General features: G+C 39.0%; 1 protein-coding gene across 3 annotated transcripts in view; it reads right to left on the reverse strand.

Annotated features, from left to right (window-relative positions):
- TMEM108 (transmembrane protein 108) overlaps positions 1 to 21808 on the reverse strand; it is a 167257-nt gene that overhangs the window by 128964 nt on the left and 16485 nt on the right. Inside the window, exon 2 of one of the 3 annotated variants that reach the window (XM_040589991.1) lies at positions 20180 to 20217. The exons of the other annotated variants lie outside the window; for them this stretch is intronic. The gene's annotated coding sequence lies outside the window, so the exon portion shown is untranslated. The remainder of the gene's footprint in view (positions 1 to 20179; positions 20218 to 21808) is intronic. 3 annotated transcript variants of the gene reach the window in all.

Genomic DNA, 21808 nt, shown 5'->3' on the forward strand with positions numbered 1-21808 from the left:
TCCACACTGCTTTTTAGGCACAAAATATTTTGCCTTGTTTGCAGAAAACAAAGTAACTTTTAAACAGTAAAAGAGAAAAGGAAACAAAGCATTGCACAATGATCAATGGGGACAATCTGAAAAGGGGTAGACAAACATACTGAAAAGGAGCCCTACCCCAGGAAAGCAAATTACTATTTCAAAGCTTTGAAGAATTTCATTACCTATTCCATCACAGGTTTGATTTACTGTACCAAGCAATCAACTAGTCTTTGGCACATGGTGCAGAGAGATCTGCACTCAATGAAGAAAAAGGCTAAAGAAGACATTTATTGAAGTCGACTCCTGCTCTTTTGTTAGCAATGTATGACTTTCTCAGTGTATCAGTGACACAGAACTCAGAAAACCTGAAAAAAAATACACAATGGGCTACCAAAAGTATGAGTAAATGGTACTGGTTAAATGAACAGCATATGACTGGGATGAGGAAAGTCAAAAAATACAGAAAACAGCATTCTTGTTCACTTGTGTGGCTACATGCAAATCATTTGGGCATATTATGCTGTCAGGACACAGAAGCCCAGTCATTCAAAAATACGTTCCAATGGACATTAGGAACTTTGGGGTCCCAGCCTCCTCTCTGGCACTGATGCTGTGTTGTTTTTGACAAGCTGCTTTATCTTTTCACTGAAGTTTAACTAGCTGTAAATAGAGAGAATATTACTTACCTACCTTAGGGGCAGGTTAGGATTCTTAACTACATAATAGACCTTAAGTGTTGTCATCCCAAAACCCCTTTAACTGAAAAAAAACATGATGTACATTTCAAGAGTTTCAGCCATTTGTATCGACTCATTTCTTGCAAAGATGTAACGCATTTAACCCAACAGAGGAAGGAAAGACATGGAAAGAAACACAGACTTCTAGATCATTATATTTTAATGTAATAAAGGGATGTAAGTACTACAGAGTTGGCGTGGATTGCAAGGAAGGGCCACTGCTAATGGTACCAATACAGCTTTGAGACCTGAAATATCTATGACTGTACATACAATCAAGTACAATGAGTATTCATAATGAGAACAAAAAAAGCTTTAGGTTTTCTCATAAAAAATGAAAGCTGATGTTCTGTGCCATTTCATGTTTCTCAGTTGTGAATGAACTGCTTTTTGTTCACTCCTGCTTTTGGCTAGCAATGAAGGTTCAGCAATATTCCCTTCCCATTTTCACCATAAGCCAAGCCTGGCGACCTAGCTGCCTCATAACAAAAATCTTGACTGAACAAAGAAACCATTTCTCATCCACTTCACCTAATGCAGCACAAATGAAAGCCCGGGAAATATTTTATTCCTCCATACTGCTTGTCACAATGTAGCTTTTCAGAAGCATTTCATTTGTCCTCTATGCATTTCTACACAGTAACTTTGTTATCAGCCAGCCCTGGAAGGGCAGGAACTCACTGCTGTCAAAATGTAAGGACACATTTCAAACTGCTTAATGCTCTCGGCAACCTGCAAACTCAACTGCAGCACGGAGAAGTCCATCTCTGGATAAGCACACCTATACTGCAGGGCTCACTGGGGAAGTGGTACACAAAAGCAAGACCTGCTCTCAGGCATGTCTCTCTCAAGTGGGCAAATTCCCAAGAACTAGATGCTGTATTGTTGTTACAAATACTGTAAATTTAAAGGTGTATTCCATAATTAAGAGTTGCAACTTAAAACAACTGCTTGTTCTTAAATTAAAGGACAATGGCAAATTTGTTTGCAAAAGGTGCACAAAATGTTCAGTGGAAATTAGTTTGAAAGAATCTTGATGAGTTTCTACACACAACAAAAACAACAGTGTAATTCAAAGAAACTCTATTGCTGTTATTTCTGTGTACACAGTCTTATTTCCAGCAGAAATCAGGAACTACTTCTGAAAGCCATAGTGTTGAGTACACGTCTTTCCCCAACACAGATTTTTTTGCGTTTACTCCAGCTTTTTAGTATACATTTGAACTATGGTATCTAGTTCAGTCCAGCTTGATCTACTCTTGACTCTGGTTTTGTCCTTCCTTTTTATTTAAATCAATACCTACATTATTTATCAAAATGTTTTCATAGTCCTACTACGAAGAAGTAGCATCATATTAACCACAAGAGGTGCTCACCTCAGTATAACATTACACACAACCCCTCTACAGTCTACCTATTTTGAGAAAGTCTATCTTACAAGCCAGCAAAAAGGGTTTACAAGCAGATTAAAGGATAAAACTGCTAACTGTGCTAAAATGTATGGTCGATACACCGTTAACCACAAATCCATAACTGTTTTGCTGATAAAACATTGCCTAAGATCCAATTTGTTCACATTCTTCATTACATGATCAGCAAAACAAGAAAAAATTCTGCTGTTTCCAAAAGAGCTGTGCTGACCTGGAGTTGTATCTGTATAATTGATTTTCAAATTCCTCTGTTGAGTTTTAAAGTGATTAAAGGAAACCAGCATGGAATTACCCCTTTACGTTCACTTTCCCTTCACCACACCTAATTATGGCAAGTGTTTTGACTTACAGTGTAGGTCTTACAGTTTAAGTGATAAATACCTCCTTCTGCCTAGAACTGGGTGCTGAAACTCCTGCACAACAGCAAAATCACCATGCTGGAATGCTACTTTGCCCAGAGAAGTTGCAGAATCTCCACCTTTTGGAGGTTTGCAAGACTCAGCAAAGCAAAACCACAGTTAACCTTTGGCAGTAGCCCCTTTTGAGCTGGACGCTAGACCACGTGACCTTCAGAGACCTCTTCTAAACACAATTTATATGATCCTATGACTTTGTACTTGGTTGGTGATTAATATGTAAAAGGCAATTCTCCTGGAACAGCTATTTCTGGAGCGCTTCTCGCTCAGTGGAGAGTCTTTAGTGACAATTTGAAGTGGAAGATTTTACTTCATGAGGATGTGTTTGGAATCCTCTGCCATCTATCATCCTCAGAAGTATACTATCTTGTAACATTACAAGAATGTATGCAAAAGGAAGAGATGTTGAAGACACTACTTTCCCCATGCTGACCAGGGCTAAGAAAAAGATCTTCAGTGAGCAGAGTAAGACACAGCCACATGGATGATTAACAGAGATCTGTAGCAATTGCAAAGTCCCCTCCTCACCACAAGCTCTTTCTCTAATTGAATGAAGACATAGGATAACTTGCAAAAATCCTTCAGGTGCTCTGAGTTCCTCATATATGCAAGGTACGGAGTCTAATGTTATAGAAAACATTCACTCATGTACTTGGAAAAAAATAGTCTGTATTATGCACAAAAATGCTTAAAAGTTTTTGCCCCACCTATTTCCATCTTTATTTTTTTTCCTTCAAAATACGATCCTATCATATACAAGGCTAGCCTTGTATAGTAAACTGTTTCTTTAAAAGGGAATTAAGAAAAGCCAGAGCTCACAAGTATTCTTCATTCAGACCAAACAGGAATATAAAATAAACCAATTAAACACTCTAGAATTTTAATATGCATATACTAAAAAATTACAAGTATCTCAAATGCATTGAAACCAAAGTAAAACAATAGATCATTCCACATTCTGGTATCTCCTTAAAAAAATAAAAATAAAAATCTAGCCTATTAGTAGTTTTTAGTCTAGCCTTACAGTTTATAAACAAAGATTCACTTAAGGAAACAGTCTACAAATATTTTTACATGTGATCACCTCAATCTCCAGACAAAAGTAAGCATTTAACATCTAAATATAAATTTATGCATGAAACTCACCTCAATTGCATAGAAATTGTTTGAGAAAGTGTCCGTATTATAGCAGCTAGACCAAGTTTAAATGGATGGGGCTATGTTAACCATTTCACACATCACTTAAGCAAAAGTAACTAAAATGATTAAAAAGCTTAACTTGTAACTAGAATTGAGTATGCAAATTTTATTGTTGAAGTTATGCACAACACTGGAAGCATAAATCACACTTACAGCAGATAGATACTTTGATTTCTCTCTGGAGCACAATCTACTTAGAAAGTCATTGCTGGAAGATAAGTTTTGTGCCAAGGTAGTTTGATATCTAAATAACACATTTAAAAGCCTTCTTAGCTGATGGCTGACCATAAAAGCATTTGGTCTGTTTGCTAAAATAGTTCAAAAAAGATCAATCATTCATGTAGGAGAGCTCTCATGAGCAATCTGGTGGGGTTTTTGCCCCACAAATCATACCTGATGCTTAAGTGTTCTTCACCTGAAGAAATGAGAAGAAAAGCATTTTATTTTCCATTATATACATTAATCCAATTATTAGAATAACTCACCTTGAGAACTTTTAATCTGGATTAGATTAACTCCTTGTTATAAACATACATAACTGTGTAGCCTAGTGATCTGCAGTCTTTCTTCATTTGCAGACACACCTCCTGCCCCACCCCACCTCTCCCCAGGTATTTTCTAATGGAGGTGAGACTGAGTCTCAAACAAATTTAAGCCTCCTGACAGTAAACTTACTTGACTTTGACTGTTGTAGAATATTTAGAAGTATCCCAGTGGTACCCAGAGATCTGCAGACTGTCAGCTCCGTGACCACTGTGCTGCCACCACAAGTCTGCTCATACTGGGCATGGGCGTGTTCTTCAGTGGGAAACCTTCAACTAGTAACTGAACTCTGTTTTACTTGTAGATAAAATTACACAAGCCTCACAGATAGAGAGGATAACACTGTCTCATATCTTTTATTTAGGGTTTTTTGTTTTGGGTTTTCTTTTTCAAATTAAAGCCAACTTTGACCAAAATTATCTGTCTTACAATACCTTACTTTTAAGCTCTTTAATACGTAGATCATAAAAAGAATACATAATAGTCATTACAGATTTTATAGAAAACATTCACTCATGTACTTGGAAAAAAATAGTCTGTATTATGCACAAAAATGCTAAAAAGTTTTTGCCCCACCTATTTCCATCTTTACTTTTTTTCCTTCAAAATACGATCCTATCATTACATCCTGGTGAGGCATCTCACCTGGTCATGGATCTGAAATCAAAACTAGTCAAAGGCTAATACATAGTTTCCCAACTGAAGACTCTTCTTCCAGCACTCACTCCCCAAGAACCAGGAGCACTGAATTACATGAAAAGTGAGAAGAATTACACTGCCTTCACTGTTCCTGGCCAGTGGTATTAAAACAGACGCCTTCTTTGCATTTCAAACCTGCATTCAGAGCATGAATGCTATAAACCAGCTGGGCACTTTGCTAAGTCAGCTCAAAAAAGGAAGACTGCTTCAGAAGAAATTTCAGATTCCTGCCAAGAACCACTTTAAATTTTTTTAAAAAAAAACCCTACAACACAAAACAAACCACCACAGTCTAGAAGAACAAACAAGACACAGTTTAATGGGCCTGAACATAGGTTACATTCTTCCTTCAGTGACATTCATGAAAAATCAAGTCATGTCTAGTTTTAATAGAAATGAAAATATAGTCTCAGTCCATGAGGCTACCAATGAAAAAATCAAGTTTTCACAAATATGTTCAAAAAGTACCTAGAGAAGTGTCCATGCATTGGTTACCAGAACAAAACCCTCTTTTACATACACAAACAATAGCTTGGCTGTGCATCCTGAGGGCTATGCTATCTGCTTGTAGGCACAGCAATCCAACACACTTACGCAAATTTGAGTTTGTTTTATTGTAGCAGTGAGCAGACTTTTGCCAGAAAGCCTGTAGTGTTTGTGTCAGCTAGATACTAGGAGGTGCTCCCAGACACTGCAGGATGAGTATGTTCCGTCCCATTGTTTGACAGAGGGCTCTAACTACAAATGCCTCTTTAAAGTCTTGCTTTATTTTAGAAGTTGCATCGGGTACAACCAGATATAGTCAATTCTATTCATGTATCATGCTGGTATATAGCCCTATGAGAACTCATGCCTTCCATAGCTTGCTGTTTTCACAAACTATTCCATAAACTTACATCTTTGTAAGGTGTTTCATTAAAAATTATGACAAATTGCCTCTGACTCTGCACAAACTTGATTTTTATCCTGTTATTCATTCATGCAGAATTTCTGAGCTCATCCAGTCCTTACCACTTATTATTTATTCCAAGTCTCACATAGCAGAGATGAGAGCTCTGTTTTACTTTGGTGTCAGTCCAGCCCTTCAAACTCACAACCTTGTATAAACGAGGCAGAGTGCTAGAAGGGAACCTGTTAAAAACTTTACTGTAAGGACCAGAAACAGGCTATTAATCATCAAAAAAATCTCCTTAATATTGCACAGAAGTAGTAGGGCCAGTTTTGGTGGCAGACTTAGACGCCACTTTGTAGTCATTTAACCTTAAAATTGTCCTGTGAATTGTGTATTGAATTGAGTCTAGAATCTTGCCACAAAAAACCTCCATACCTTCAAAAATTCATTTAGTTTGTTCAAAATTATTAAAAACGCACAGGAGGAAAACTACTGAACAGAAGAGCGAAGTCCTGAAGTGCAATACCTACTTCTAAAAATTTTCTTAACAGAACATGCTTTTCAACTACAGCCAGTGTTCTACCCAATTTATTCTAATACATTGATTTTTAAGGCCACAGCTGTCATCCTCTGGACTTCATTCCCAGCTGTCCCTTCTTTTTCTTGTAATCAATGCAACTAAAGCTACTGCAATATTTACTTCTGCCAACTTAGTTCACACAAGTCTATTTGCCTTTTTTTTTTTTTGTAAAAGTATTTTATTTCTATCTTGGCTTCAAAGTTGAATCAAAACTTTTCGGCTGTATCTCTCATAACTACTTACTGTATATTAAATAAAAAGCAACTAGGCATGAATAACAGAAGTAAGGCTAATTGAAAAGTCTGCTTTTCCCAAGCATGTAATGACCCTGTTGCAATGGCAGGGGATTTGGTAGGTTTGCAAAGCATTTTTGATATTTTCAACAGGCAGAAAACATCTCAACTCCCTAGGCACTCCACTTCCAGCATGCCACCGCTTAAAGGAAAGTATATCCATCTACGCAAACAAAAAACTGGCTGAAGTCAATGCATTAGAGATAACTCATTTTTGTTCCCCCACTCTGTAAAAGGGCAACTGTCTAAAAACATTGTTTACCTTCTCTACAGGTGCCTCTTTGCTTCTCCTTCCTTCTTAGACCCCCAAAACACGGCACTAAATTCAAAGCATCAGAACAAGCCCACCGCAGCCAGAATGCAGTTCTAAGTGCGCATGCATAAACAAAGCTGTCATAAATGTCACCCCACCAGGAGTCCTGGACTTGACTAAATTATTGTAATGAGTTCAGTATCAATCAAATATGCTCCCCTTGTCAGAAACAAAGCCTGGTTTTTTGACTTTTAAAAATAGCTATTAATGTCAATCATGATTTGAAGTCAATCACACCAGGAGGGCTGTGGTTGGATCTTGAAAATTTTAAGTATGGCATGACAGATGGTAATAGGAAGCCTTTGTTACTCATACAGCAGCAACAACAACTACTCTGCTGCCAGAATATACAAGGAGAAACACAAGCAGGGCTTTAGGTCAACATTTCCTACTGAGATGAAACACACATAGCAATGAAGGGCTTTTTATTGTACAGGAACACGTGAGCCTCTAATTCTGGAACTTCCATGAAAGAGAGACCTGCATTTCACATACATGGGTTAAAAACCTGCATAATTTTTAAAAAGATACCTTTTTTTATATGATAAGAGATGTATATAATACATCTGCAAAACAGTCCTGCAAGGGAATACCTCATGCTAAAAGCATGTCTGTCTACATGAGCAACCAGCACTAAATGCAGCTATGTAAAAATGTCTATGTAAAAATCAGTGCATCAAAATAACATCAGCCCTGTTATCAAAATGTCTTAAGCCTTACTCCTAGAAAAAGTGGGTGCAGAAGTATATGAGGTATGCCACAAAATATCTATTTTGTGTGTATGTGATTTTCCTCCACAGCATTTTCCTGGGCTGACAATTAGGCTTCCTGTATTGCTTTGCACTTTGCCTTTGATGCCTTCTGCATCATCACTCTGCATTTGAAAAGCCACACAGCCATTTACGCTCTGGTTTGATGCAGGTTCTCTCTCTTTGGGCTCCTGTGCCCAAGGAGCAACAAGCCAAGCAAAGAACTCTTCCCTTACATCTAGCCTTATACTTTTTGTACCAAGTGGGTTGCTATATTGACTGTGTCTCTGTGAAGGACCAAGACTATAAAGTTTCCAGTCTTTAGACACAAACCAACACCTCATTTGGAATGGGTTATCACAAAGATGGCCAAGCATTACACTGAACAATGTGCTCTTTAAAGCATAAACATGACTTGCAAGCATGTTAAAGAAAAGAAACACATGCCTAAAATCACTCTAGCTGCATTATGAAAATATTGAACAGATTTTTGGCACAGGACAACAGCCTGAATTCCTGATTCATCACATACTGCTGTATGTCTATAAAGAAAACAGAGGGTAGGGGCAATGACTCCTTTCGAGGGGACACACAGAAAACACAGGATCTTGTCACTGAACTGGGGTCTACTGATGAAACCACCAAAAGTGACCAAGAACCTGCAACTCTTTCTTTGCTGCAAGCTGGCATACTGCTCCTGAGAACAGTATGGCTGTCAGGCAGCAATGCAAAGGAAAGTGGCAAACATCACTGCATTAGTCCTTACAACATAAACGTCTTGCGATATACAAGTAGCATTTCTTCTAGCCCCCCCTATCTTAGATGATGCATTCTTAGGAGAATGACAAGGTAATTCACCATCAAGCTGTTGCCTCCTCATCACCACCTCTCTTCATGCGACAATCATTGCTGTCATGAATGTTCCACTAAAATTGATGCTCGGTTCCTATCCCTGACACCCAACTCACAGTCTTGCAGCTCCAGAAAAGCTCCAAAGAGGAAAAGAAATCATTTGACGGATCTTGTCACTAAGCTGCTAGCCACTAAGGTGTTCCCTTTTTTACACCTCTTGGTAAGATAATTTTCTCTGTCCATACTTTTGGTATTTGGTTTACATTTTGCGCATCAGTCTACGTACCGTGGCATGTAAAGTTCACAGCTATATAAAAAACAACCTACAAAGCAGTCTCTGCAGAACCTCACGTATAGCAAAATCAGCCTGTTCAGGTCTCAAGGCTTAGCTCCCCCAAATTCACAAAGATTTGCAACGTATGCCAAACTAACACCACACAGCTTAGAATTCCCCAACAGCACATGAAAACTTGTTCCTCTTCTTCACGCAGAAGCAATCGAGAGGCACGTCTACCACTCACCCCTGAGTGAGACATATAAAGGACTTCCAACAGATTTTTTGCAGTCTCTGAAACTCTATCCTAGCTCTCAGTGAGGTTTTCTGCCTTGATCTTACAGATCTTGAGTAGAGCACAGCACAAGGTTATAATTCAAGGCAGGCACTGCTCAGTTGTCTAAGCCTTCCAATTAGTGTCCATCATGTGTTCTCATCCTCAAAGGCTGTGCTACAACACTGCAGCTGCTTAGGTGGTAAATAAACAATTCTTTGTCATCCAAGTGTCCAGGATAATGCTCTCTAGTCATGGGTAAAAACAGGTAAGCAGAGCTTCCCGGAATAAGAGGTGGAACACAGAGATCATTAAAGCAAGAAAAGGTCGGTAAACAACTTGCCTTTCCTCAGACAAAGCAGGTGAGAACACTTATTCTACTTTCCATCTCTGTTTTTTAATCTTCAGCTTTCCAAGTGAACCCACTGAAGTCGGCAAGGGAGAACATGATCTATTTATGAACTGCAGACCCCATGGGGGAGGACAAGCAATGGGACAGTGTGCAGCCAACGTGACTGTGTAATTCCTTGCAGCTGAGGGCCTCAGAAGCCTCAATATTATCTGCCTCACTTTGAAATCAAAGCCTATCATAACAGATGACATCAATTAGGGCTACTCTGTTTTCTTCTTTATGTCCTTTTTTTACTGTTTGAAGAGCATACAGACAAAGAAAACAAGAAAGATACGATTCTTTGTCGGGAATTTTTGGACACTGAACAGCCATGGTCAGAGAGGACTAGCTCATATCTAAAATGCATTTGAAAACTGTAGGCATCCTGATCAACTGTACAAGACCTGCCCTGTGGATTAAATATACCAAAGTGCAGTATGTTCAATATCACTAGAAATGTGCAGAACTGCTGCGCTTGTCCAGGCCACGACTCACATGCAGTAAGGCCTAGGTACCCATTGAGAGGCATGCTACTTCTTACTGGCTGACATGAAGCAAATGCACTGAAGATTGATCCCTCATTGTTTATGTTTTGCTTGTAAAAGTTGAGGAAGAGACCTTGAAAAAACATTAACTACTTTGAAAGGGAAGAATTCAGTCAGTTGTTTTTTCCTAGAGAAACTGGTCGCCTATCTAGCTAGAAAGATTATCTAGCCTTCTCAGTTTCTCCAAATAACTGCCTATCCCAAGATGCAATGCACCTTCAACCGACATCCCTAAACAAATTCAGTCTTATATATTTTTTCCTCAAAATCTACTAGCTAATGCACATTTTTAATAACTGGGACATTTCTAATACAGAGTAATAAGTAGTCCAGCATTCAGAGCAAGCTTTCCTCAGGCACCAACCTCAATCCAAACAATTTATTGTGGTTTTCATTTTAAGCCACTTCTAGATCTCTCCATTTCCACCAGCCTGCAAATAAGCTACTTCCCACCCCCCCACCCCCCCCCCCAAAGGGACACTGTATTCACACAGTATTTCCAACTTTGCTAGAACTAGGACATAAAAGGTGCCAAAATAATCCAAAAAGTCCTATCCTATTGACTGCTGCCAATTTGGATTCTCTGAACTTAACCATACCGGAAATGGCTATTTAACCATAAGCTTAGTATATTTCCTCTGAAAAAACAAGGCAAAGGCCCAAATTTTTCAAGTGATTTGTCTTCAGTTTATTACCAAAGCTGAGATCATTCCTAAATCTTACAAAACAGCCTCTATGGTCTTTAGTGCAAGCTGGCTTAGTTCTTCTTGCTATGTAAGCACTTGGATTTGACATTTCTTTCCAATAAAGTGTTCTGTGCCACATGCTCTTGTGTGAAAGGAGCTATAAGAAATGTTATCATTTCATCTTACAGTTTTAGCATACTACTTTTTTTTTTTTTTTAAATGCCCAAATAGGTGAAATTCCTGGATCAATTTACTGTGAAAAGCTACTTTGGATGTGGAGTAGGAAAAGAGGGGGAAGGGTGGGTGATGTCAGTTTGATAATACAGTTGCTGGAAGAAAACACATTTTATATGGGTAGCAAGGGTCATCAATGGACATCATAAAACACTGTTACAATATAAATGTGGCAACTATTCTGCGATAGGGCTGTTGGGTTTTTAACTGCACCATGAAATACGACATTTCCTAGTGGTCTACGCCAGTTAACAGGGGCAGGGCCATATTCAATGTGTGTCTATTTCTCTGCTTACAATAAAAACATTTCAGGTCTCCATTATTTAAATTTTACAATTGAGTTGTTCACAGCTTCAGTCAGGTTTAAGATTAGCAGCTGGGCTATGACTGTCATAGTCAGATATTCCACTTCTCCTTGGAAAAATGCTGTGTGAGGACATGGCTGAATTACAGTCAGCTTTCAGTTGCTCTTCGAACAGATTAATCTTGCTGGAGGCTTGGTAAGTGAATAAATACAAGAGATGTGGGGGGAAAAGGAAAAAAATTGTCTATTAGAAATTTAACGTATAGCCTAGGCAGCAATAGCATCTTGACAGGTCAGGCAGATGTACAGTTGGTACCCCCAAAAATGGACAGAAATCACTATCTCCGTCTTCCTGACTCAGATCCACTGACACAGTTACAATTAGGTAATTATTAGGAAACTTTCCAGGATCTTCTAACCTTGATGGAAGTTGTATTGTGCTGTTATTAGCAAGCAACCCAAGGATGTGAAGTGTGTTTTTCCATGGGTTAAGGATGATGCCAATTTTACCAGATATTACTCAAATCAGTTCAGCCGTGTTCTCAGTGGCAAAACTCTGAAAGAGACCAGAGCTATTCCTTCACAGAAATTACTTTGACATCAAAACAAAAATTCAAATGGGAGCCAGGACTTTTACCATATTTCTACAACCAAAGTATTAAAAAAAAAAATCTCATCTTAAGAACCACAAAATATAGCTATTAAGTTCAAAGAAAGCAAAAAAGTGAAATTTTATATGCTTGGACACACAAAAAACCCCCCCAACCACAACACAGTGAAATGATGCTCACTGTACAGAAAAAAAGTACCATTACAGGAAAAAGTCTATTGTAAAAAGATAAAATAATAACCCAATATATAGACAATAGCTAAAGAAGTTTGGTAATGTTATTTCAAAAAGCATTCATTCCACTGGATTGCTTTAAAAAGTGATTCTTTCACTGACATCCTGTTTCCTAAACAGTATTTTTCCCCCCGTACCTTAATAATCCTAGAAAAGCCCACTATCCAATTACTTCCCTGGGTAAGAGAACACTGTGCTGTGGCTCAGAGCTATGAACCAGACAGACTGGCCAGCCAGTTTTTGCCAGACAGAGCCTAGAACAGGCAAGTTCTGCCTGCATTTTCCTCCATGGAGGAAATAAATTCATTCTTTCCATTCTAACCAGTTATGGAGGCTGTTCTAGTATTCCCTCCTGCAGTTAACTTTTGGGAGGAAGAATAAACATGGAATATGATGAATAGTTTACTGTGCTGAAGCATGGCAGAGTAATGAGTGTAGATCGACAATCACTAGCTTCAGTTAAGCTGCATGGCTTGTGTAAATTAAGCCTTTAAATAGCCCTGAACACACAGCATATGTCTAACACATCCCGACCAGCCATTGCATGGCCACTGAACATAGAGCTCCAGCTGCTGTTCCTATGACATTCAAGTTGTCAAAGGCATGCCAAACAGGCACTCAGGGAATTAGCCAGCACTTTTGGAGACAGCATTAACCGCTCAGTGTGTGGATTTCACGAGCCTAGAAAGTACAGAGGAATCTGACAAACGAATCCAAACAATTCAGGTTATGTGAGTCCCAGACCACCACAAGACAGTGACAGGTCAATCTGCTTAGTTGAAGTACTTTCTGGTATCAGAAAAGCACTGCACACACTAGAAGAAAAAAAAAAAAGTATCATCAGTGAACTCTCCATTTGCTCTCCATCCCCATAGCATGTGAAACAGAGCAGAATGAGCCCTTGGGACACAAGGGCGGTCTTCCTGTACTACAAATAACACCATGAGAAACTATATCCAGCAGCGATGTCACCCACATGAGGGTCTGTCTCACCTCCCTCTGATACCCAGAATAAGGCTGTTACCTTTTGTGCCAGAGACTATTGGTCCCCACGAAGACTTAAGCCTGCAAGGTGAAGGTAATTATAAGCTTTACTTGTTCACCTTTCCCCCAAACAACTCGAATGAACCACATGGTTCCACTGCTTGGGCCCTGAATTAAGGGCCTGAACAAATCACAAGCTCTGTCCTGGGCTTGCCCGCCAGAAGAATGCATGCAGTTACCTCCTCTGCAGAGCATTAACATCTGCTTTAGCAGCAAACCACGATTCCAATGAATGCTAAAACCCACCAGGTTTATGTAATGCTGAACAAGATGCTTCTCTTCTCCTTTCATGTTTTAGTCTACAAGATTAAGCCTAGATAACAGGAGAAAAATATTTGAAATTATGACTGCTACGGGATATTATTAACTAGTTTTTTAACATCTTTATTAAGGAAGTTGTAAAGATCTCAGGGAAGCAATGTCTAGAATCCTACGCTTGAGGAGCATTTAATCTTTCTCACTAATAGGATGTTACTACCATTTAGACTGTGACTATTCAAAGACAAGCAGCCAAGCCTATGTGAAGGGGGTCTGCTTGACCACTGTGTATTTTACAAGCATTATTTGTACAACTTGAACTCAGTAGAGTTATCTTAGCATGAAACTGGCATAACACAGTGTCTAATCAGTCTTATTATCCTAAATTCTCAACTGTTTCCTGGTAAGCTGCATTTATGTCTTAGCTGATTATCCACTTAAACTATCAAGTACCAATTACAAAATGCAGTAACATTAACGTCACAGATGCTTGGATTCAGAGAGAAGAAACCCCAGATCATTTTTGGGATAACAAGTTGCACTACAGAGGCAGCAGACCTCAGTATGAAATGCCTGTCTCTGTGGTTTAAAATAAATAATTCATTCTTGTGTACAAATTACTCATTCCTAAATAAGACTCTAATTAGTTAGAAATAAACCATGGTATAAGTTTGCTCACAGCGCTACTGCAAACAGGCATTAGGATCACATTCATATAATGGCATTGGCAAGTGCAATTCCTTGTGCAGTCAACAGGAAAGTGCATCTTTTAAGTGTTGTTTTATGGCTGGTCCTCATGGAATAAAGCCCCAAGAATCTTGTTTTCCTTGTACAGAGAGGTCTGAAAAATTTAAGCAGTTTTGTTGAAGACTGCTTGCAACCTGCCCCTGTCCACTTTGCCAACTGAGCTCCCCAGGCTCAAACAAACTGCAGACATTCAAAAGAAAAACTTGTTCAAAGCATTCTCTTAGTTCCTGAAGACATGGTAAAGTCAACCCAAAACACCATAGTGGCACTGTCAAGATCAACATGTCTCACTGTGCTTCCTCACTGCCTGTGTCTGACCTGACCTTACGTTATCGTTGTAACATCAGCTTTCCAACTTTCCAGACCCTTCGGAGAAGGCCAACCTGTTGCACCCTGGGCACTGGAAATTAATCAATGGTGCTAAATCATTCAAACAGTTACTGGCTAACTTTTGACAATGCTTAGGCACTCTTTGGGAGTTAGCAACATGCAGATAGAACCCCAAGCAAGCAGTTTACAGGTGGCTACCTTCCGGAAGCTAAAAGAGTTTACTTATATAAGGACAAGCTACATGTAGCTTGCTGTGCTCAGGGCACGCCAGCCACATTTATTTTATTAATACTGATGCAGCCACACTGGCTAGGTAAGATAAACAGTTCCCAGCTGCAGCGTCACAGCACGCAGGGACATGGTTTAAGCAATGGACTTGGAAGTCCTGGGTTAACGGTTGGACTTGATGATCTCAAAGGTCTTTTCCAATCTAAATGATTTTCTGATTCTATGATTCTCCCTTGCAGCATGGCCTAATGGCATAGGATAAGTTGTGGCTCCATCCTGAACATCCAGGAAGAAACATGAATCAAAGCAGTTGAGATGTTTGTATGTCTTGATCTAGAAACCTGGGTCTTTTAGCTCAGTGTGGATAAGCCAAAGGTTCATCCCCAGTAGGCAGCAGCTCACCATGGGCCACTCACCAGAAAGAATGCTCTGTCTGGGAAGACTGGTGTTTTGTCCACTTTCAAGCTCTCACCAACTTTGCCTTAGGTCCCCCAGTTGTCTTCCTTCCCCTGCATATTGCTTTGAAAACATTATTTATCTTTCTTTGAGAAATACTGCTCCCTTGTCTCTTCATGGCTTCTTAGCTCTCCCTTCACGCCATCTGTTGCCTCTTGCCTGCCTCCCTGCTGACACATAGGCTTCTCTCAATTGTGCAGCAAAAATGCATTAAGGGAATTATTTTCCTTCTTGCTTTCTACTCCATCTGAACAACACTGTCACAAGGACAGCTGAAACTGAGGAAAGAGAAGGAAAAAAATAAAAGAAAAAATATGCAGAAGATACAAAGCAAGGGGAATGAAGCCTATAGTGCTGTGGAAAAGCAGGCTGGTGTTATTTCTGGTAGATCACTAACTTGAATAGTTTTTAAGACAGTGTCATTAAATGGTTTAAAAATTGAGTGCTGTGCAAATGTAATTGGTAGGAGTAGTAGGAGAAGCAAGTGTTCAGAGAAGAGCTGCTATAATCTAAAAAGTGCCATCCTGAAACTGATCAGCCATCCATCTACCCGGTATTCTGTCTTCAATGAAAAGCATGTCTGAAAACGCCATTTATTTCCCCTCAGGACCTAATCCTTGGCTACTGAAAAATCTTCCATTTTAAAATGCCAGTGGCTTAACAGTGAGTAAATATCTAGGGCTTTAGAAGAGAGAAAGAATGAATTTTGACTGCAGTGACAGGGTAAGAGTACAAAAAAAATAAAAAACCTCAACAAAAAAAAACTTTTCTCCCCATACTTCCCCCTCCCTCCAGTGCTCTTCTAATGCACTAAGATGAATATCACACCCATGTTTGCTGCCAAGCCAAAACAATATACAGTAAATGTCTAAAAAGACTTGAGGAATTACTTAGCAGATCCCAGCAGGTTTCTTCCAGTCCTTTCCATAGGGCAGTAATGATGTGCTCTGTAATTGCACTAGGCTGAGGTGCTTGTCTGCATTCATTTCTACATCTGCACCTACCTACATACAACTTTTCATTCACAGTTCCCAAAGTTTTACAAATAACCTGTAGAACCCTTTATTAAACCAGCTAACACAACCTTCTTGCAGACACACACACTGAAAAGCAAAGGTACTTTGTCTCAGAGAGCAAACAAATCAGCTGGGAAGTTGGGAACTCTGACTCCACCTCCTCCCCTTGCTCAATTTGCCAAGCCACATGCACATGCCTCAGTCCTGTTTATTTCACCTTCCCTTCTCCCTTCCATTCTTCTTGTTTCATAAGCAAAGTGCTTTTGTCAGCACAATTCCTTAAAGATAAGACCAAATGGGAATGAACATCTAATACTTCTTTTCAAAACTACACATAAACCGTTTGCCTTTTTTATTTTTCTTTTTTTAATCATGCAGAGATAGTTATCTGGCCAGAATCAGAACGCTGGGCAAGCAGCTTCAGTTCCACAGGGACAGGAAGAACAAAATTCAGTGGATGGATCTGCTAATCAAGGGATAAATGCTGGATTGTACGTACTTCAGTAATCACTTCCATCAGCTGAGTAAAGTGACAATAGACGCTCCAGAGGCTCAAGCTTTATACTTCAGTATGCTTTGCGCTATTAAATAAGCAAAGAGAGTACAAAAACTTTCCACTTGGAGAAGGAGCTCACTTGAAGCACTTTCCCACTGACAATTATTTCTGGAAGAGATTAAGTGTAATTTGGGGAAAAGTAAAGGAAACATCATAAAAGTAATCTTTTAAATATAATTAAAGTTTTAGTTGAGGAATTAAGTGTGGTGGACAGCAGAATTGAGGAGGAAGGAAAAGTTTTAGCTGGATTAAGAAGAATTTAAATGACTAGGCTGGACTGCCTGTTTTTTTCCAAGTAGATTAAGAGTTATAAAAAGGAAAAGGACTCATACTACATGAGATCAGCCTCTCCCTCTAGATTACAAGGAGTTTCGTAATTATAGTTATGGAACACTGCCACTTCCCTAACTAAGGGACTGAAACAACAGCTTCTCACGTCTGACAACCTACTCACCACTGAATTTTCCCTGGAGACTGGAATGCAAAACCCCATGTTTAGTGCTGAGGCCTAAAAACAATCACTTAATAAACCACCTGAAAAGACTCTGTTAATCTATAAAAGGGGTAAGCAGTGAGAGCTCGAGTTAGGAAGTCTTGCCGACTTGAGGAAGCAGTAGTCTTCCAGCAAAGTGCAGCTTTTCCCTTTATAAACTCTGTTAGTTAAAATAACCTGTAGCGTACTTACCCACTTGACTGGTTGTGCTCTCCTTGGCAAAGAGACAGTCACATGACTACATAGCTAACATTGAAGAAGCAATGTCTCTACCTGTTCAGACTCTTGTAAGTCAAGGGCTCATATGCCTTCTCTTCCAATTTCACCATCTAGCCATTAAGGCTTATACACTGTTCCATTACTACATGAAATACATAAAATTCATCTTGATCAATTTGGCAAATGTCATTCTACATTGATGAACTACTTATTGCAACAAAGAATGACCCTCTTACTAAAACTCATGTAAGAGCCTGAATCTTACCTAGAGAGAAAGAAGAAATTATGGGCAATCTGTCTTTCAAGTCACCAGAAAGTGTATTAGGCAAAACAATGGAAAATATGACACCAGGAACAATTCATTGCTGTGCCAAAGCAGGATTAAGTTATCTATCATCTTTTTAATCATCTGCCATTGGATTATATGAATTCAAAGACAGTATAAATACACTGTAGTTATTACTTAAAAACACACCTGAAACTACTGGTATTTCATTTAAAAGATCAGAACAGATAAATTATTTTGAAACTAGATTCTGATACTCCTGTTTACACCAAATAGTACATTGGCCAAAACTGACCAACTGTAACAGCTGTGGGAGAACATCTGAGAGGACATTGACTTAAGTGAGCAGCTGTGAAATTGCATGGTCCTGAACCAAGAATAAGTACCAGAAAGTTGTCTAGGTTTTAAGGTAATTTATTATCTTATTAGACTTTTCTGGCACTCTGTAGTTCACTGTTACATTTCAAATTATATCTTCACTGAATAAAGGGGAATAAAAACATCAATAGTTGAATTCTTCCTTGATATGAAGATAAAGGATTAGAAAGAAAAGCTAGGGACAGGACTAAACAGTATTTACCATTCATCCCTGATGTACAACACTCTTGTACTGCAAAATAACAGAAGAAATTTGTCAAAAATTGGGCAAAACAATTTTAAAGTATGCTAAATAACGCTGTATAGTACAGAAAGTAATAAAAAAAAAAACAATCTCCATGAGAAGAATTACAACTATAGACACTGTACAAAAACATTGTCATTAAAACTATGATCATTAATAGCCCAGGGCCAAAATCTCTCACATTGACTCATGAGTAAATAGGAGAGGGAGTATCTCCATGTTTATTCTGTTCCAAAACAGAAACAAAAAAGCTGCTTTACCTCAGTGAATGACACCTTCTGGAGAAGGCCATTTAACAACAATGTTATCCATGCTACAGGGTACCACTGCTTTGGAGCCAAGAAACCAGTATCACGTCTAACACAAGACCCGCTTACTTCAGCGATCTCTAGGGTCACTGCAGGACTATACAGTTTCTAATTAACCCTACTTTCTTGCTGTCAAATCTTTGTCATACTCCTGTGATCAGTCCTGTCCAAATCATTGAAAACAACTGCACAAATACACCAAACAATTTTAACTGTTAAGTCAACAGAAAGATTACTGTTCATTTCAGTAAGTGATCCTCCATGCTTTTTCAAAAATATTCACAATGTAATCTATTTTCTGCAGTCAAGACATATGCATAAATTACTAAAGATTGCCTTGTACTAAGTAGGGACCAGATTATCCTTCCAGCAGAAAATGCTGCATAAATGGGAGAAAATTACCCTAGGGATTCCCTTGAGGTGGTACCTCCACACCAATTAAAAAAACAATCCAACAATTAAAAAAAATAGAATATCACAGTTCAGAATACAGAAGCAGACAAAGGAAATAAATTCAGTCGTGGGACACATCCCATCCCAGAAGCCAGCGGACATCTGTGAAAGACCCTGTATGAGTTCCAGCCCTTACACACAGCAGTATGGTATCAACTATTTTTTCTGTTACTGAACAGTATTTGTGGTCAATATGTTATTTTGGATAACGCTGTTGCAGCAAAACAGTGAGCAGCTGGCTATTTAACAATAGGAACTGGGCAACCCCTCTTGAAATAAGAAACTAAACTTTCGTTAGCCACTTTTCTCATCACATTGTGTATGCCGTGAGGGAGATCCGAACAGAACCCACCTCTGCAGCTAGTTACCGTATTTAGAAAGGGTCTACAGTGCCAGAATGCAAAGTGGTGGATTACTCCTGACCTTACATGATTACCCAGCTGTCAGCGACAGACTGTAAGCTCCAGTGGTAAAGAAATCTGCTTGAATAGTCCTTTGGTGATCATGTTTCATAGTTTTGCTGTATTTATAACACAGTAGGAAAAAAATCTGTATTAGACCTGACATGATAGACCCACCAATATTAGAGTGGAGTTGTGCAGGCTCTCTAAAGAACGAGAATTTTAGCCTTGAACATCTATTTGAAAAAGAGGGTCATGGAACAGGCATAGGAGAAAAAACAAAAAACAGTGGCTGTGTTTTGGTTAACTACTGGCTTGCCTTGCACATCAGTAAGGGCATTCTATTAAAAAAGTGCCCGAATGTTGTCAATTTTCATGCGCTACCAACTACATGGCAAGAAGCAGTTCAGTATGATTCCTACTATATCTAACTTGAAGAAAGACAGTGCCAACCCCCTATGGAAGAGATTTATGGCTGCAGTTACCTTTCACTTAGATGTTGATCTAGGGCCAGGCTGTTTCTCTGCAACAAAGGTAGAAAGAAGTCAGGTTAAAGTACACACACAGAAGAAAGTCCTAAGGGTGGAAACACTGCCCAGTGATGAATTCACTCTCCCAGGAGTTAAGATTCCTGATTTCTATTTTTGGCATTCCTGTTGTCATAGCATTGAGACATTGGGAGAAGGGTATATGATATGTGATGGGGCTAGCTTCCATGATTTTACCCAGCACCATTCTTACAGTCATAAACAGCTGCACTAATTAGCATATAAATACTCACAGAGCACTGCCTAAAGTCAGTCAGATACTGCCTCAGAAGGGTATTGTGAAGTTTAATTAATGCACACAAAATACCTGACAAGCCTGACACTCGTTCTCTGCATCACTGCAAGGTAGTATGCCACAGCTGCAGAACACCGTTACTGGTAGTTTAAAGAAAAATAGCAAATGATCCCCTTGATAGACTTGAGTATTTGCCATAACCCACTAATGCATTTTATATCAGACAGAGAAAATGAAGGTGATTCAGTACAACATGAGGTTAAACTGAATATAAAAAACATTGAAAAAAAGATGTGGAAAATTTTTTACAGCTACCCTTCCTGCAGTGTTTCAGTGAGTTATCCTCTCCTCACATAAAAACTTCTTAGTTACAGTCTTTGAATATCTCCCCTGGATAGTTATCCATGTCAGATTTCAGAATATTAGATTAAACAAAGAGCTTACACTACTTGCACAGAGTGTGAAAATCATCCTCCCACCTCCTCAATGCCTTTCCCAACTCACTCTCCCAAGCTCCTGCCTCAGAAACAAACTGCAACAGCTGTGCTGTCAGATTGAGCATCAGACTGGTTTTGTACAATTAGGTGCCGATACCTAAAATCACCTTTTCCTTGAAGAAAAAGGCGCTGCTGGCAGCCATGTATCCAAACCCAATTCTTAGGGAGCCCTGCTGGTACACAGTACACTATGGTTCTTGAAAACTAAACACACATTTTGGGAAGCAGCCAATTATTTCTTTCTAATCTTAGATAAAAAAAACATACCCCTTTGACAGTCTAACACTTTGTACATTTCATACATAACTTTCATCTACAAATCTTAAAGCACTTCCCAAACAAATCTCTGTGCAGCAACACCACACCTTCCATAGGAAATCCACCATTATAGACAAAGTGTCAGATTTTAACACGTCTTGCCACATTTGATATTAACGTGGATAGGTCCTAATGGTAGCCTTCAAATCAGCCAGGGCTAGCTGCCTAGCCCTTCTGTTAATTACACTGAGCAACAATCTCTGTGTGGGGTTTTTAAAGATCCTGAAAGCTTTTTACATTTGTTCATTTACTAGCCCGTTACACAGGAAATTTCACAGAAGCAGCAGAACCATTCTCTTCACTTGCATTCAGTTATTCCTTTCACTATGAATTATAAGATCTTAATAAATGGATCTTTGATATGAACACAGGTTTCTCTCAGAGAACCACATTTTTTTAAACACATTCATTTTTCCACATTCCTCCCTGGTCTACTGCAACAGATGCACGTTTTAGGTGAGACTGCCTCTGATACCTAAAAGGGGGAAAGAGCTGCGGAAAAACATGCAGAACAGC

Source organism: Falco naumanni, chromosome 4, assembly GCF_017639655.2.
Source record: "Falco naumanni isolate bFalNau1 chromosome 4, bFalNau1.pat, whole genome shotgun sequence".
Classification (NCBI taxonomy): domain Eukaryota; kingdom Metazoa; phylum Chordata; class Aves; order Falconiformes; family Falconidae; genus Falco; species Falco naumanni.